This window comes from Peromyscus maniculatus, chromosome 4 (assembly GCF_049852395.1).
Source record: "Peromyscus maniculatus bairdii isolate BWxNUB_F1_BW_parent chromosome 4, HU_Pman_BW_mat_3.1, whole genome shotgun sequence".
In the NCBI taxonomy this organism is placed as follows: domain Eukaryota; kingdom Metazoa; phylum Chordata; class Mammalia; order Rodentia; family Cricetidae; genus Peromyscus; species Peromyscus maniculatus.
In genome coordinates, this window is record NC_134855.1 from 92399454 (window position 1) to 92417084 (window position 17631).

Here is a 17631-nt window from a genome sequence, read left to right on the forward strand (position 1 = left end):
CCTATATGAAGTCTATAGGAATAATATATTCTTGACCCTTCAACCACTTAGGAACACTGGCAAGACAGATGGTGTCATTTCCAGTTTACCTCGATGGGTAAGCAGAATTATAATATAGTGGAGTATCAGGACCAAAATCATAGTGACAGAGCTGGTTGAAAACACAGTATTTTTTTATACCCCACAGTTATCAGATATATGGCCCCTACCAATTGTATTGCCTTATTTAAAAAAAAGGTCCCCAGGGATAGACATCCCCCCAACCAACGAGATGAAACAATGATGATAATAATGGCAGTCCTTTAGCACATTATGACTAGTCAATTGTGGTTTGTCCCTTGTCCTTTTATGTGTAGACAGGACTGCATGCCATTTTTCTGAACAATTTGAGGTTAGAAGTGAGTGGTAAGTGTGTATTAGTGTGTCTCACTGTCAACTGATTAAAAAGATAGGAGAGGATTGCATAAGAAAAAACTGCTTTAAAGCAAAATTAAAAATATGTAGAGACTAAATTAAGATATATTTGGTAGCAGTTTTTACATTTATAGTCAAATACTATGATGGCATTGCTTTTCTTGATAGAGGATCTTGCTATGTAGCCAACATTGCTCTTGAAGTTGTGGTCATCCATCCTGAGGCAATAATTATAGAACCACAATTCTGGCTAAGACACGCATTTCTAATGTTTACTTTTCAGGTTAGGAAGTGGCCCCAATGTAGGTCAGTTTAATGCTTAGCCACTAGGAACCACTTTTTTTTTTTTGCAAACATTATGTTAATTCAGTGTCCTGAATTTCTTTTTTTCAGGCAGGTGTCAGTACATCTCAATTATTTAGGATACGAACATGTAGTCATATCACCCAGAGAAAAGGAAACAGTGTGACTATGAACTAGGACTTGGCTGCCTTGTGACGTTCACTTCTGTCACTCTCAAAGGCACGGGTTGTATTACAGGAGTGCATTGTGGATAGGACAGAAGCTTCAAGGTGACAGAAAGAGAACGCTTGAAGTATAATTGAAAATTCAACTAAGAAATCCTGTAAGACAGTTGAAAATGTGAAATTACCTAGCAACATTTACCCCGGAATATCAGTCACTGCCAATCACTAATAAACTTCCCCAATAACGTAGGCTTGTGTTCAGCGATTTCCCAGGGAGGGCCGTCCGTCTGGTGCGTGTGCAGCACACCTGCAGGCAGGCCTCTCCTAGCATTTGCCTACAGGAAGGTCATTAAAAGGTAATACAAATTAGGGCAGCTCCCCCAGCAGCAGCAATTAACCTTCAGGAACCTGGCAGGCATAGGTATATTTTAGGACAGTAAAAGCCATTAACCTTCTCATAATTTACAGTCATGAACAGTAAGAGAAAAACTGAGATCTTCTTCCGTATCTTCCTCTTTTTTTCCATTCCTTATTCTTCCCCTATGCCATTCGCCTCTGTCTCATTCATCCTACGTCTGTCTATGAGATGTATTGAGTTCCCTATTCATACTACACCTGCTGTGTGGTGATGATGGCAGTTGTAAGTTAGTTCCAGTTTGTAAAGTAACAATGCAGATAGCCATAGGAGGGTCATACAGATGGTTAACCCAGGCCTTTCTATTCTGGGTCCTCCCTGAGGGGTCTAGTCTGAGATGACTTGGTGTTCGTCCTGACACTTCCTGGCTTGAGTCCATGTCATGGCAGGTGCCACCATTTCCTGTCACACATACAACTCCCCTGCAGGTGCCTTGTGAACGCACATCCATTTCCTTGCTGTACTTCTCCCTTTGGAAAAGATGTAAGCCTGCCCCCTGTGCACAGGAGAGCAAACGGTGAGTTGGCTCATCCGTCATGGCTTATGTCAGGTGCAAGCTGTGGATGAATGATACAGAATAGGTCAGAACCTATGAGCAATGTCCCATTTCCTGGAAGTTATGGATTTCTCAATGGGGAAAAATAATACCTACATCATTTGAAAATATTGATGTGCAAGAAATAGCACTTACTCTAAATATCTAGGAAAGCAGTCTCTTTGATCTGAGATAACCCTCATTTGGATGCCAAATGTATAAAAAAGAGGAGATTTTTTGGTTCAATTTTACTATAAATTAATAATGCCTTATTCTAGAAAATCCAACAGTGAAAATGAAAAGAAAATAATAGATAGTAGTTTTTGAAACTCATTGCAAGGTATTATCAGAGTACATGAATTTAAAAGGGAGAAAGGAAAGAAACTGCTTATTTTATTAAGAAACAAAATAGCTCTTAGCATAGTTTGAAGAGGATCCCTACGTCATTAGAGAACAGTATGAAAATCTAATGTGTGACAATGTGTTTGTGATTGTCATGCATAGACACCTATGAAGAAATTCTAGAGAGACAACTGATTCAAGATTTGATGTGGCTTCTGGCAAAGGGAGAGATGCCAGGATTGCCCCAGCCTCTGAGGAAGCCTCTTTAATTTAAATGTGCATGCTGAGATGCAGCTGTGCCGATGAATGCATATTTATTGGACCTGGATAGGAGGCAAATGTGTAACTAATTAAACTATCCTAGTGTCAGCTAGTCTGGCCAACATCCCCTTACACAAAAACATCACTATTTGAAACATAGTTTGAAAGCAAAAAGTTACCACACAAGTCTTTTGGCAAATGGTGAAAAAGTGCTAAGGCAATCTTATTCAGAATAGAAAAAAAAAGGACATAAAAGATGCTTTAATTAAGTAGCTTTAGGAAAGTTCACTAAAGAGAGAAGTCTGATAGCTAGGTTTGCCTATGGGTCAAGAACCTTTTCTTCCTACTTTCTTAGGTTAAGAGGACAAATGCCCTCTAGTGTCACTAGGATGTCTTTATGCACTGTCTCTGCTCCTCAGTCCTTGTGATCACCACTGGAATAATTCACATGAGGTAGACAAGGGTGTAGTGTAGAAGATAAAACTTATTGCAGAATACAGTGGAGCACTAAGATGGCCAATGGCCAAAGAGACCATTGTGCCAACCTCTACTTTAGGTAGGCTTTGTACTATCCCTATGTTCTCTAGAACAGAGAACTTCCCCTTACTGAGTATTTTCCTTTTCAGGTGACCGATAGGACCATTTAGTTTGACACTTGCAGAGGGAGCTATAGCATGTCTTCATGTTTAAAGGGAAACTTTCCTGCTATGGAGATATTTTATGACCTTCCAGGTAGTTTGGAATAATATTTTACTTTTATTTTTTAAGTGTGTGTGTGTGTATGTGTGTGTGTGTGTGTGTGTGTGTGTGTGTGTGTGTGTGTGTGTGTGTGTGTGAACATTCAGATGTTTGGGAGTCCCCAGAGCTGGCTGTAAGCTGCCTAAGTGGGTGCTAGGAACTGAACTTGGTTAAGAGTGTGCACTGTTCTTAGAAAGGAACCACAGACTTTCTTCTGCCATGGGAAAAGCCAAGCCTAGAGCATCCCTTCTATCCGAAAATATTTACTAAATGCCAGCCATGTGTCAGAGAGCCTCCTAGACACCAGGACTATAGCAGTATATAAGATGTTGTAGAGTAGAGATTCTCCAGGGTTACCATACTTCTAATTCCGGTGGGGGGAAAAAATAAAACAGAGTGATTGACACCTTTGCCAAATGGGGAATGTTAAGGTGAATTAAGGGTCACCACCACACCATAATCAAGTTGGAATGAGGCAGAAATCAAGTACCCTAGCTTCTGATTTCAGACTTCAGTGCAGGGAGAACAAGTAGTTCTCAGGTGAAAAAAATACTTAAAAGCATGGACCAGAGAGTCGAGAATCACCGCCACAACACCTGCACAACCCTATACTGTAAGGAAAAAGGAGATTTTGGCAAAATCCACTTGAATTTCCAAATGATAATATTTAAACCCAAATTTCCCCACCCCAAATAGGAGCCATCTGTGAACTGAAAGGAAAAGTTTACTGTGGGAAAGACTAAACCATTTCTACTTGCATTAAATTTACTTTCATTTTCATAATAATATCCTCTGCTAGAGGATACTGTTGGGTCTAACATTTTATCACTTTGATGTACATTATAGACATTTTAAAATATAGGATATAAAGATGGAAGACAAGAGGAACGTGAAAAGAGAAGGTAGGCCATCCTATTGGCCGAGGATCAAGAGAATCTCACAAACAACACATAAACCATGTTTGCAGTCAAAATGCATGCTTTGACTTCTTGAGGTCAATGAATCGGAACTATTTCCTTGACTGTTGGACCTAGGTTTGTGTTGTATCCCCTAGTAGCCTATGTAATGCATCACAAAAACATCTTAGAATCTCATTCAATAAAGAAAATTTCCTAGGCAACAGTAAATATCACTGTTTTATAATGCTGTTTATTCTTTGACAATTTTATACACACAAATAATGTACTTTGATCCCATGTAACCCAACTTCTCTTTACCATTCCTCTCAGCTACCTTAATACACCCTTCCCTTTCATGTTCTCTCCTTTTTGTTTTTGTAACACACTAAATCTAATTAGTGTTGCCTATTGCAAGTATATCAAACATTTTAACCAGTCTTTCAAATCCTTTGAATACTGTAACTTTAAAAACTTTCAAAATGTTATGTAACTATAACACTTAATGGTGATAAGCTCTTGAGAACCCACTTTTCCTTCTATCCCTAAATACCTATGCCCTTAAACCTACACTAAAAAATATTTCTTAATAAACTCCAACTCCAGATGATCCACCTCTTCTCCAGAAAAGAAACCAAATTTCAGCATCATAAACAATATGCAGTTCTACCTGTGACCATTTTTATGCTGTCCTTTTTGTTACCATTGGTGAGACTCACTGACAAGTCATACTTCTCTTGAAGTACCCAGGACCACCAGATTCAAACATAAAAAAGGAAATGGCTCTCTTCTGTCACAATATTCATTTGAGAATGAAGTTCTACATTGAGTCCATGTAACTGTGTGGACGCCACGGATGTTTTATCTGCTAAGGCTGCTGCACAGTACCCGCAGACTGGGTGTCCTAAAAACCTCCTGCTTACTTTTCACGATTCTGGAGACTGACATCTGAGATATGGGCACTGGCATGATTGGGTTCATAGTGAAGATCTCCCTGGACTGAAGATGGCTGTCTCCTCCATTTGCCCTCACATAATAGAGCAGACAGTGCAAGCAAGCTATCTGACATTACCTCTTATAACCATAGTAATTTCATTCATGAATGTTCTACCTCTGCCATGACATCTTTGGGCCCCCAGGACCTCATAATGGCCCACTGGAAGCCAGGACTGTCACATAGGAAAACTCTACTTTAAGAGCTGACTTACCTTTCTTCCAAATTTGTATGTCACTGCTCTCATGTCCAAATCTCAGAATGTGACTACATTTGGGGACATGATCTTTAACGAGGCAGTGAGCTGACATGAGTTTATGGGGTCCTCCGTACAGCAGTGTTACTCGTAAGATGAAAGCAGGGCACATACTCAGATGGCAGATGACCATGTGACAACCAGAGAAAAGACAAAGCAGTCATTAGGAGCTAAGGGACCATGCCTCAAAAACAAAGCCTCCCTGTTAGTGTTTCATCTCACATTCCTAAACTCCAGCCTATGAGAAAAATGAAGCGCTATTTGTCATATGTAGTTTGTGGTACTTTCTTTTGACTGACCTAACAAACGATCTCATTTTGTTTTACCCTGCTCACCCCAAGTTCAGCTCCTATCCCAGTCTTCCATGTGATTATCATCTTTATGAAAATGCTCCTCAACATGTGACAGGGTTATGTGTTTAGGGTAAAAGTGAAATCCGTATGGCCACACACACAATTATACCAGAGGAACCTTGTAACACCTTCAAAATGGTACATAGTGCTTATGCTTGTCTGAGGAAACCTCTAGGCTTGAAGCATTGTTACATTTTTAGCCACACCACTCCAACTCAGCTCACCCTTCTCTCTCTCTCTCTCTCTCTCTCTCTCTCTCTCTCTCTCTCTCTCTCTCTCTCTCTCTCTCTCTCTCTCTCTCTCATTCCACCTCATCATCTCTGCTGTCTGATGCTTTTTGCCTACACTACCAACTTCCTGTATCTAGGCACATCCTAACACGGCCACATAGGTTCAGATGGTCCCTTCATTGCCCTCAAATTAGTTACAAATGGAGACTCCATCTCCACCTGGACTTGTTTAATCAAAATCTCATTTTAGGAAGACCTCCAGGTGATTCTTACACAAAATAAATGTGAGAAGAGCTCCCTTGGAATATGGTGGTGGTTATGGCCAGGGGGATTTTCTTACTCTACACAAAGATTATGTTATTTTATTTCCTATTGGCATCAGGCAAGTGAAAGCACATCCAATTTGATGCAGTCTTACCAAAATAGAGCATTACCCTCAATTTTAAAAGGCTAATTTCGGGATAAAATATACCATGTTCTAATGGTGCTTGTCTCTGTGTGAACTGGTGAAGGAAGGGCTCTAGCAATATCTGTTCATGAATTCTCTGTTATGGATTTGGTACTTTAAAAATAATTATTAGCGAATAGTTTGTTATAATTCCTTTGTTATTGCAAGATGAGAACAACCCCTAGAATCTTTTTATACTGAATTTGTACTGAAAAATATTTTCAAAGTTCCTGATAACATGATTTGACATTATGTAGGATTCAAAGAATAAATTGTTTTCTTCCCAAATGTTTATAGCTAACTATACAACTCAGAAATCTTTGTTTAAGTTGGGTGACTCATTTGAGGAAAATGATGAATAATGATATTCTATAGTGAGTATGGTAGCACCTGATACACTGTGGGAACTGGGGGATGATGCTAAACTGAGAGGCAGAGCAAAAAATATATTACAGCATGGGGCTGTCTAGTAGCTTGGTAAGCATGGTAGCTATAACACACACACACACACACACACACACACACACACACACACACACACACACACACACACTGTTTTTATGGAGCCAAGACGGGGCCCTTCTTATCATTCAAAATGATTAGGCTTCTGCTTGTGGAGATCTGGGTGACCTGGGAGGTGGCTTGACAAGGTGACTCAGGTCAGAGCAGGATAACAAGGAACAGAAGAAAGAGCTATGAGCTGTTTCACAAACTAAATAAACAGCCCTGCTCATGCTCCTGAAGCCAGCGCCTTCACTGTACACTTGAGTAAGCAGTGCTTGTCTTCCGGGTTTCCCTTTGTTTATGAGGTTTGCTAAGTCCTTGCCTGTTGATGGTGTAATTTGCTAAGCCAGACAAGCAGGTACCGTACACAATAAGTTCTTCTAAATATAAGGGGTGATTAATCAAGGAAAATCAAACTGTGAGCCTCAGTACCACTCCTTCCTGGCTGGTCCCAGACTCCCAGATTGTTTATTTAGTGTCACCCATAGTCTGTCATGGCTGACCTAAAACTATCAGGAACAGCCACAATGGCAGCCAAGCATAAACAAAAACCTGAACTGAAGGTGCAGAGGGACTGCCATTCCACAGATAAGATCTATTGCTGTAATAGCCCTTGATTATGAAGACCAAAGGAGAAAAGGCACCAACTACACAGACACGTTCTGTTTATTTATATATGAAGAGTGGGGGGGGGGGCGAGCAAATCATGTTCAGAGAGGAGGAGAAGGAGGGAATAAGGTTTCCTTACATGTCAGGGTTTCTCGCTTTATACAGCAAGATTCTGTGATAGCAGGGGGTTGCTTCAGGTTTCCTTTGTGTATTGACATTTTGCAATACTTAAAAAACAGTGCATGCTGAGGCCAGAGATAGCAACAAAAAGAGCAATGGAGGTGGGAATCCATTACCCAGGGAAGGAATGTTTTTTTCTCTCCTGTGTAACTATTCTAACCAAGCTGTAGATTTAGGCTTTTGGATGACCTTCTATACAAGATTATGGACTTTGAAGCTATGCTTTTTTATGAACAGGATCGGTGAACCTGTGCAAATATGCAAAATGCATGCTTACCATGCAAGAAGTCCCTGGTAAAAGATTCCCTTGGGCAGTGGCCATATTCTTTAGAAACTTCTTACAGTTTTCCATCACCATATTTAATTTTATAAAGTCTGAGAAATACTTGGGAAGTTATCTTGAGGTGCTTCCTGTCCGTGTTTGATGGATGGAAGCATTGTCTTCAGAGTCAGTCTGGTCACTGCCTCAAGATGGAATGTGGAGAGATTATTTTCACCCTTAAAGAGCCCTACAAGTTCTAGAAAGCAATGGAAATAGATCTCGTCATTGTCTGTAGGTGCTGTGCTGCTGTGGCTCGGGCTCTGGAGGTCAAATTTGTTCATTTAATGGAGAAGTGTGCCTCTCCTATCAGCATCCATTTTATACAAAGTGTAAGAAGAAGGAGATTTGGAGCCAGGTCCTTCCAATAGGACACTGCTATTGAGGAATACTGTCCATTGTTCTTTGTTAGTCAATTACTAGGACAAATGGCCACAAGAAATCCTTCCCATTCTATTTTTTCAATAGCCCATGCAGTACATCTTTCTTGAAGATTGAAGTTCTGCTATTTTATCACATTGCAGAGCTCAAAGGGAAATTGCTGCTTAGATACTTAACACTGAATGCATCCATTTTGGTACACTGGCATTGCCTAGGGCTGGTAGATAAATTTCAGCAAATCATACCTATGCTCCAAGGACTGGGAAATTGATTCTCTGAGGTCCTGGTGGAGCTAGAAGTCTCTGCCTGGGCAGGACACAAAATGAAGGCTGGTGTTATGAAGGGCCTGGGCTGTAAAGGTGAAACATTTTGTCAACCACCATGTAATGTCCTAACTATTCTCACTTGCTTTAAGGACACAAAGAAGGCTTGAGGAAGTCTGATAGCAGTGCTAGTACTGGGTATACAATAATCACATAAAGATCATGGCTACTGAGACCAAGCTCAGTGATTAGCACTGCACGAATACCATCACTGAGAGAATGGCTTCAGTTCATCAGCTGCAACCTTTTCTAAGTTCCTATTTCTACTTCAGCAGTCTTCTAACAGTTGGCAATTCATGCATACATAGTTGATAACAACATTTCATCTCCTATATCTGAATAACATTCCATTGTATGGACCTATCACTTTTTCATCAAATAATGGACATTTTTGTATTTCAATTTTGGGTTACTGTGATAATATTGCCAATTTTAATTTATGGTGTGGACCAAAGGCTTGAAAATAAGACAGCCCATTTGTGCTTTCTTCTAAGTTTAGCTTCTCATACTAGTTATTCTTTATATAAGTGATGATTATTTTTAATATAATTACACTGACAACTAATATGAAGAATAGATATTGATTTGGTACATATTAGTTTATATATAATATATAGTTTATTTTATGTATAGACAGCTATTAGTAGACACATATCCTGACAGTGCATTATTTGGGATTTTTTACTTTTTCTTTAATTTTTTGTTAAAATAATATTGTTTCTTGAAAGTAAACCAGATCTGTAAACACTGAGCCCATATCTCTACTGTGGGATGTGCTATTTTGCCTGAGCATGTTAATAAAAATCAAATGCAGAGTAATTTAAAGTGGAGGAAAGACTTGAAAACAGAACAGAACATAATAAAAAGCACAAAATTGTTAATCTTGACAGTAGAAGAGTGAATCACTTAGCTCATTGTTCTTTAGGTGGTCAACAGCTGATTGATTTTTTTATGGTGTTGCATTGAATTATGTTGTTGGGACATGTAAAAATTTGGAGATTAAATGCTTTTAAAAATGTGGTAACATGAAAGAACTTTGTCAGAGGTAAGTACACATTTTGGATTTTTTATAAGCAAATTCTATTGTTGATAGACTTTATTTTCAGTAAAGCAGAAATTGTTCAGTTTGTTTTTTTTGACATTTTGAATGTTATTTTTCATAAATTAAGAGTGGATTGGGGATGATGGCACAAGAGAATGGTATTTACTTGCTCCTACATTTAGAAAGCCACTCTCTCTTAGCCCCTTAGGCTCCATTTTTTTCCAGCTCCCCAAATTATATAGTGAATTTACAAGTCCTATTCTCATATGAGGCTTAATGAAGAGGAGGTTAAAAACCCACAAGAAATTGAATGAAGAAAATAAAAATCCCCCATGAGAGACTAGGAAGTATATTTTGAAAATATTATGTTTTAGACATGTCAATAGCTAGATGTTTCTACAGGTAAATAATAAGAGGCAGGAAGTCAACAGGTACCATTATGGTCAGTGGTTGGGTTAGAGACATCTCCTTGAGTCAGGGCCTGTGGCACCAGGGAAACCAACACAGACACTGTTAAGATGTTTGAAACTGTCTCCTATAAAAAGATCTACTAGGGTATCTGAGACCACATATCCCACTCAGGTGGAGAGTTACTGTCAGGTCTGAAAGACATAATCACTGTGTGGAAGGCTGATACACTTTCTCAGTGCAGAAGATCAATTTCATGCAGCAAATTAACTGTGTAAGCCTACAAAGACCGTGGAGGGTAGATGAACAAACCTTCACAGGAAGAACCCACGAATTTCCATGTGTAAATATAGTTAACAATGTCAAGTTTTAGGGGCTTTTAGAAACATGCATTTATTTTTGTGTGTGCATTTGTATGTGTGTGTGAAGAGGGTTATTTGTGCACACTCATACCTTGGTGTGTGTGCAGAGGTCAGAGGACAACTTGTAAGAGTGGATTCTCTCCTCCTGCCATGCAAAATCTACCCCTGGTCTTCAAGTTGGAATCAAATGCCCTTACCTGCTGAGCAACCAGACTGGCTTTGACTACAATTTTGAAAGGCCATCTACTGTTCTGCTTATGTGCTGTTCTGATTTATAATGATAATGATATCATTATTTTTATTCTAGGGATGAAGTCTCTGGACAGCTATATTAGCAGATTATTTGTTTTTATTAGGAATCATAGCAGGGAAGTAAGAGCAAAGCAATCTAGTGAGCTCAAGAAAGCAAGGCAAAAATATTGTGAGAACAAAGGCATCCAATGGAACTCAGGGAAGGGAAGTTATAAAGGGGTTAAAGCAAGAAACTAGAAAGTTTCTCTGTATCTCTGTTGTGCTCTGTCCCTCTTGCCCTCCCTGTCTCTGTCTCTCTGGCCAACCCCCAGTCTCTCTCTTCCTCCTCTGCATGATCAGCAGAAACTCCCCTTTCCACTACCAGGGCTCCATCTCAGAGACCATTCTTAAGAGAAGGAAGGCTATTGGACTGAGATTAATGAGCTGGCACATTCCTAATCTAATCAACCATGGCCAAAGGGAAAATGTTACAAAGAAAATGGCCATTAATATGTGCACCATATTATGCATCTATGAAGATGAGGAACTATGGATGTAGTAGGATCTCTGGCAATGCCATATGGCATGTTGTGTATGATGTGGACAGAATATGATCCAAATATATGTAACAAACTAATTTCAAGTCAATCACACAGAATGGAGATATGAGCAGAATATGATTTTTTTTCTGCTCCACACACAGAATGCAAAACACACTAGATGCTCTGTGCTCAGCTTAGAGACTTCTCCACCACCAAGTAAGGATCTGTGAACCACAGAAACCAACCCAGATTCTGTCAAGATATTTGAGATGGCTATGCACTTAGGCAAGTGTCTTACATAAAGATCTATAAGTAGTTATATTGTATCCCTGTCCCAGAAAGCCTGTATGTGGTTATTATAAAATATATTGACTTATGTGTATTTTTTCTTCAAAGTAAAAAAAAAAATCAAAGCATTCATTCTTAAGGGAGAGCATGGGAGATGTTGTTTACCAATCTTTTGAATACATATTCCAACCAGGGGGGAAATCAATTGCTTTTCAGTTGTCTTTATTAAAAGTCTTGTGAGGTCTTCAACAAAGAGCTGCTGGTTTGAAAAACTTCAGATGCAAGTAACTATTTATTCATGGTCAGAGTATAAAAGTGCAATAGAGCATAGCAATTGGGAGGTTGTTGGAGTGGCTGAGAAAATTCTTAGAGTGCACAATCTTGTCTTCTCCTCATACACTGAGGAATAAAGTTCACATTGGCTTTGTTCTTAACAGTCAGCAGTCTATAAATACTCAGATAAAAGCCATCATGTGAGTTAACTGCTTTCTAGAAAATTCCTGCCGTAAGATTTTCATATTTATTAAAAATAAACCACAAGTTCATTTTTCCTTCCCTTTGTCTGTTTACCCTCATTGTTACGTACATGTGTTTAACTGACTCCCATTTTAGGGATGAAAATTCTTATTTTACAAAAACAAACATAAAATCAAAACCAAACACATATGGCTTTACAGCAAGGGTTTGATATGTGACTGTTGTTCATTAAAAATGGGTATTTACTATTTATTCTAAAAGACAGGCATTTTAGAGAAAGGATCATCTTAATGTAGGGAGCCAGAGATTTTTTTCCTGAAAAAGGGTGCCTTAAAGGTGGAAGGTGGAAGAAATCATAGGTAAACACCATCACAATCAAAGCCATGGAGTGGAGTTGGAATGATGTAAACAATTTAAGCTAATGATGTGTGCTAGAGACACCGTTATGCAATAGATAAGTATTTTTTATGGTCAGCAATAGGGAAAGCTTGACTGTCATATAGACTATCAAGAATGGAGTACAGACTCTGCAGCTCTTCCTAGAGGTGTGGAATTTTTAAAATGGCTATCCAAGGTGAATCCATGAAAAGCAATCTTAAAAATATTGAGAAAAAATTACCGTCATTTAGTGATTTAGAGAAATTTTTATCAAATGAGTAAAAGTCATCTTACTGTCAGTTACAAACATATGGTAAAATAAAAAATGTCATGTCTATGTGAGACATTCAGAATTAAAGCACATTGGTTTTTTTTTTCCTTTTTCTTGTTTCTTTTTTTTTTTCTTAAGTTGCAAAAGTAATTTTAACAGTGTTTTTCTTCTTGTATAATTTACCACAGAGAGTGAGGGATCTTTCTTTTGCATTGGCATATTGTCATACCCCTTTTTAAGTTTTGATCAGCTTCCAACATTTTATCCTTCAAGCTTGCAATGTCACAAAATATCTCTGAGATTTTGTAATGTGAAGTTGTTTGTTGGCATCACTTCCTCTGGGACATCTTCATCCTTTTTGTCAAAACCACTTCCTTCATTTATGTTGATAAGTTCACCTTCACAAATCCCTCTGGTTGTATATTCTGAGTCTCTTAAAGTAGCCATGCACCATACACTAAGTGTTTGTGTTCCTTTTGAATTCACATGTTGGAATCCTAGCTCCCAATGTGATGGGATTAGGTGTGGGACCTCTGGGAGGTAATTAGCACCTGGGGGTTGGGCCCTTATGAATAGGATTAGTGCCCTTATAAAAATGACCTCAGAACTCACTTAACCTTCTTTCCATCACAAGAAGATATGATGTGTTGCATTTTATTATTTTTATTATTATTACTATTATTAATTTACATTGTTCTCATTACCAGTGAAGTGAATTCTTTCTCATATGATAAACTTCTCTGTGGATATCCTCCTGTGAAAAGTCATCTTAGGCATTTCCCATTTTTTATTGTTATGCATTCTTAAAATGATTGATGTATAAAAATTTAAATTCTGAATGAATGCACTGTATATTATATGTGTTATGAATATTTTCCCAGTCTGGCTCATTTTTTCTTTTTACTACTCTTTCTGATGAAAATCAGTTTCTAATTTTAAAATCTTCAAAGTCATTAATTATTTCCTGTACAGTAGTAGGTTTTCTGCCTTAAATTTTTGTCTTATTCTGAGCTCCTGAAGAAACATCCTTTGCCGTCTTTCAGGTGTTTGTTCTCCCTCTTGGATCCATATCTACCTTGATTTAAGTTGCGAGTGTGAGGGCAGGAGCAGAGGTCAAAGTTAGGGTTTTTAACATGGATCTCCAGTGGGTTTTGAAGACCACCTTTTCCCCATTCACTGCTCTGTCACCCATGTCATTAAGCAGGTGTCCAAGCCCTACAGCTGTGGTTCTGGTCTCTGTTTTTTAGTGGTATTTTAAATTATTATTGTACAAGCAACGCTGTCTTAATCATTGTAGTTCTGTAGTAGGGTTATGCATATGTGTATGCATATAGTGGTATACTCTTTCATCTTTAAGATTGTCCGGGATTTATTTGATTGGAGCCCTAGACTGAATAAAAAGGGGACAGCAGACAGCAATGGCATTCGATGCTTTCTTCCTGATGGTGAGCAAATGGTTGGACCTTACTGTCATGATGACTTCCTTGACATAATGGAATATACCCTCAAACTGTGAGCTTCCATTCCTTCCTTAATATGTTAGACATTAGGTCCCAGTAACAAGAAAACACAGTATAGCACCCTAGAACAAATGTGATCCTGACTTTAGAGCTGAGAGGATGGTAAGAAAGAGCAAGTAGACCTTAGCCCAGGCCCTTCCCATAGTAGGTGCACATTAATTGCTATGGTGTGAGGTTCATCCAGAACAATAGTCAATTTATGGCTCTGTTGCCAATCGTAAATGATGCTTATTAGATATTCCCATCACCATTCTCCACCCGACAAGGCAGCCATATGTAGCTGGTGTGTTTTTGGCAACGTTACAGAATGGGGTTGCTGCCTTGAGTACATCTGTATCCAATACTGACTGCAGAAGGCCTTTTTATTTTCATTTCCTAGTCTAGGGCTCAGGCACTTTCTCTCCAGCAACCCTCCACCCCAGCTCCTCCCATTTATTATTCAGAATTTGCCTGAAGCATTAAGACTAGAGGGAGAAATCCTAGGACAGCTACTGAGAGCCCCAAATTATAAAACTAAAAGATGGTTGGTTGTGGCTAAGTTTCCTGTTAAGGGATGCACTCCACTGCACTTTAGGAAAAAAATGTCATGCTGAGTCGCTCTTTTACAAACTCAATTCTTACCTGCTGTCATTCCTCTCAGCCAAATTCTAATGACTCCGTAAAGAATGGAACAGGTGCATCGGAAACCTCCCAGGGATTTTAATGCCCAGACTCCCCCAGAATCTGGCTGCCAAAGGAAAATCCTGAAGAAATGGGTCACGAGGCAAACTAAGGTGAAGCTGTGGGCTAGCAAGCTGCTCTGTACAAGGCCAGCAAAGGGAGCTGTTTAATGAGAACAGGCTTGTGCAGATCTGATGCCAAGCATTTGGAAGACTCAGAGGGTCTGCATGACATTGCACGGAGTGACATTATCTGGTTGGAGAGTTTTAGTAATGAAAATGTAAATCTTGCTACTGCAGAAACCCCGGAGACTCTACAGAACCAGCAGTGTGACTCCTTACATGAGCCAGGCCTCCAGACCTCAGGCTGTTACAAGGCATGGAGAGCAGTTGTTAAATTGGAGGAGAGTAAGGAGGGGGGGAGAAAAAGAAAGGAAAAAGGGACCATGTGATTTGTGTTAAGTGCAAAGTCTTCTAGGCACTTGGTAATACCATGGCATGGGGAAGGCATATAGATACTTTAGTAAACATTGTTGATTGTCACAGTGACAAGACAGGCTGTCAAGCCTTGCCTTAGAACTACTGCTGTCCATGAAGTCCCTGCTGTTGCTGTGTGTTGTCGAGAGTCAGAATGGATTCTTGGTGAAAATATTTCTATACATTTAGAAGCATTTTAGCAATCTTGGTGAAGGACTAGTTAGTTACTTTATGTTTTAATTTTGATTTTATAAATTACTTTTCAATCAGTCAGTTCCATTTTAATATGTCTTGAGCAATCTCTATGTAGCCACCATCCTTGAATTTTCTGGGGTCTGTGCTAACAAGATAAAGACAACAAAAGGTCTTCAAGATAAAGGATTAGAATTTTCACTGCACATCTTAGTTGCGAGTCTTCTCGGGTGAGTTCTTCATCTGACCACATTTTAGATTTTAATAACTAATTTAATAAACATAATGGCCTTTGTGCCAAGACTGCTAGTGTTGTCCCCACCTAATCTACAGAGAAGACTGCAATCAGTGAATTCAACAGGTTCCTCAGGGTCATCTGTCCTGAATGACCTCCAAGAGCATTGTTCTCATATTACATAATAATGAAGATCAGCAATTTACACTTTCTTCCTTCTGGATTGTGTTGCTTTAGAATATTTCAAGTTGATTTGTCTCCAGCAGAGTCTGCCCCCACCCCTTTGATGACATTTTCTGTATCTTCAGAACAGCAGCCAGCAATACCTCATGTCTCTCTACATCTCTTATAGAAATAGTATCTTGTCTCTAGCAATTCAGCCAAAGTTTTTAGTTGGATATGTTGTTCTGTCTGCTTCCTTTATTCCTTCTCTATTACTCTCCTGTTAGCCAATTTGTATTCACATAGTAGGTGACTGCAACTTTCTTATTATTTCTAAGTCATGAATCTAATTTCTTGGATATTTGTTTTATCTTGAAAAAAGTCTAAGAACAAAAAGGATTGCTTTCATACATGTTTAAGGATTCTCACATATTTAAAACAAGTATATATGTTGCTTAGGAAACCAGTCACTATTGCAGACAGAAAAATGACTCAGGTAAGAAGTAGAAATCCACATAGATTGGTTATTGATAAGAGTTTTCCTAACAAACAAAACAACACACACACACACACACACACACACACACACACACACACACACACTACCCTAATGTAGCTAGGGTCATATTTTGTCTGCGTTAGTAGTTCCATAACTGATCTTCAGGCAGTATGGTGGCTTTTGGCTGCTTTGTTGACTGAGAACCCTTTGGCTTCCTTACTGCTAAGGTGCAATGACTTCATCCCTGCCCAGCTAGCTGTGTTGCCATTCCCTGCCTCAGCATCTCCTGTGTACAATGTACATAGCAACACAGCTCCAGAATTGTTTCAGATTTCAATTTAAATGGGAAAAGGGGGGGGGGGATGGAGCACCAGGAAAGAGGAAGGAAGTTGGATGGAGGGTATCACTGAAGTTAGGAGAGGCAGAGAAATCACCCGACATGCTCACCATGACTGTATGATTCAGGACTCCCTTCTGATTCTTGATTTGTACCCTCCCTTCTACCCACATGTGGTGTGGATTTGTGTGCTTACACTTTTCACGTGTAGTTTGCTAAAACTAGAAAAGAGATTTATTAAATATTAGTATTATCTCTGGTATTGTCTTGGTTTGCACTTTACCTCACTACTCTCCATATTTAAGGGCTTACAAATAGCCTATAAAAACCTTTGCTTCATCAAATGAGATCTCAGTCAGTCTTAAAATACACATTTAGTACAAGTTCTCAGAGGCAAATGGTAGCTGAGTTGAATACGAATGGCATCTAAATGATAATAGTGCAGACTGCTTTGAAACAGTCACATCTCTTCAGATATATTCTTGTGAATAGATAGCATCAATTCCATTAGGAGGGTCTGTTGGATTACTCAACCCTGCTGGCTTTTAGTCAGTCATAGAGTTTATCATCATTCTCAGTTTTATCATAACCTAAATGGTTTCAATATAAACAAATACATGTATTTACCTGAGGTGAGTATAAGAACCAATTATTTATTTATTTATTTATTTATTTATTTATTTATGAGAGTATAAAAGTTTTGGAAATTACCTCATCTTTCTTGGAAGAGGTTAAAAATGTTAGCATGGTGTTCTAAACTACTCTATTAACTTCTTGAAAAACTGGGTTATTATTGTTAAAATTTAGTTTTAGCTTCTTTGGTTTGGGGTCACAGTTCACACTGCTCTAGGGTAAAGGACCTTTTTTTTTTTTTTAAAGGAACTCC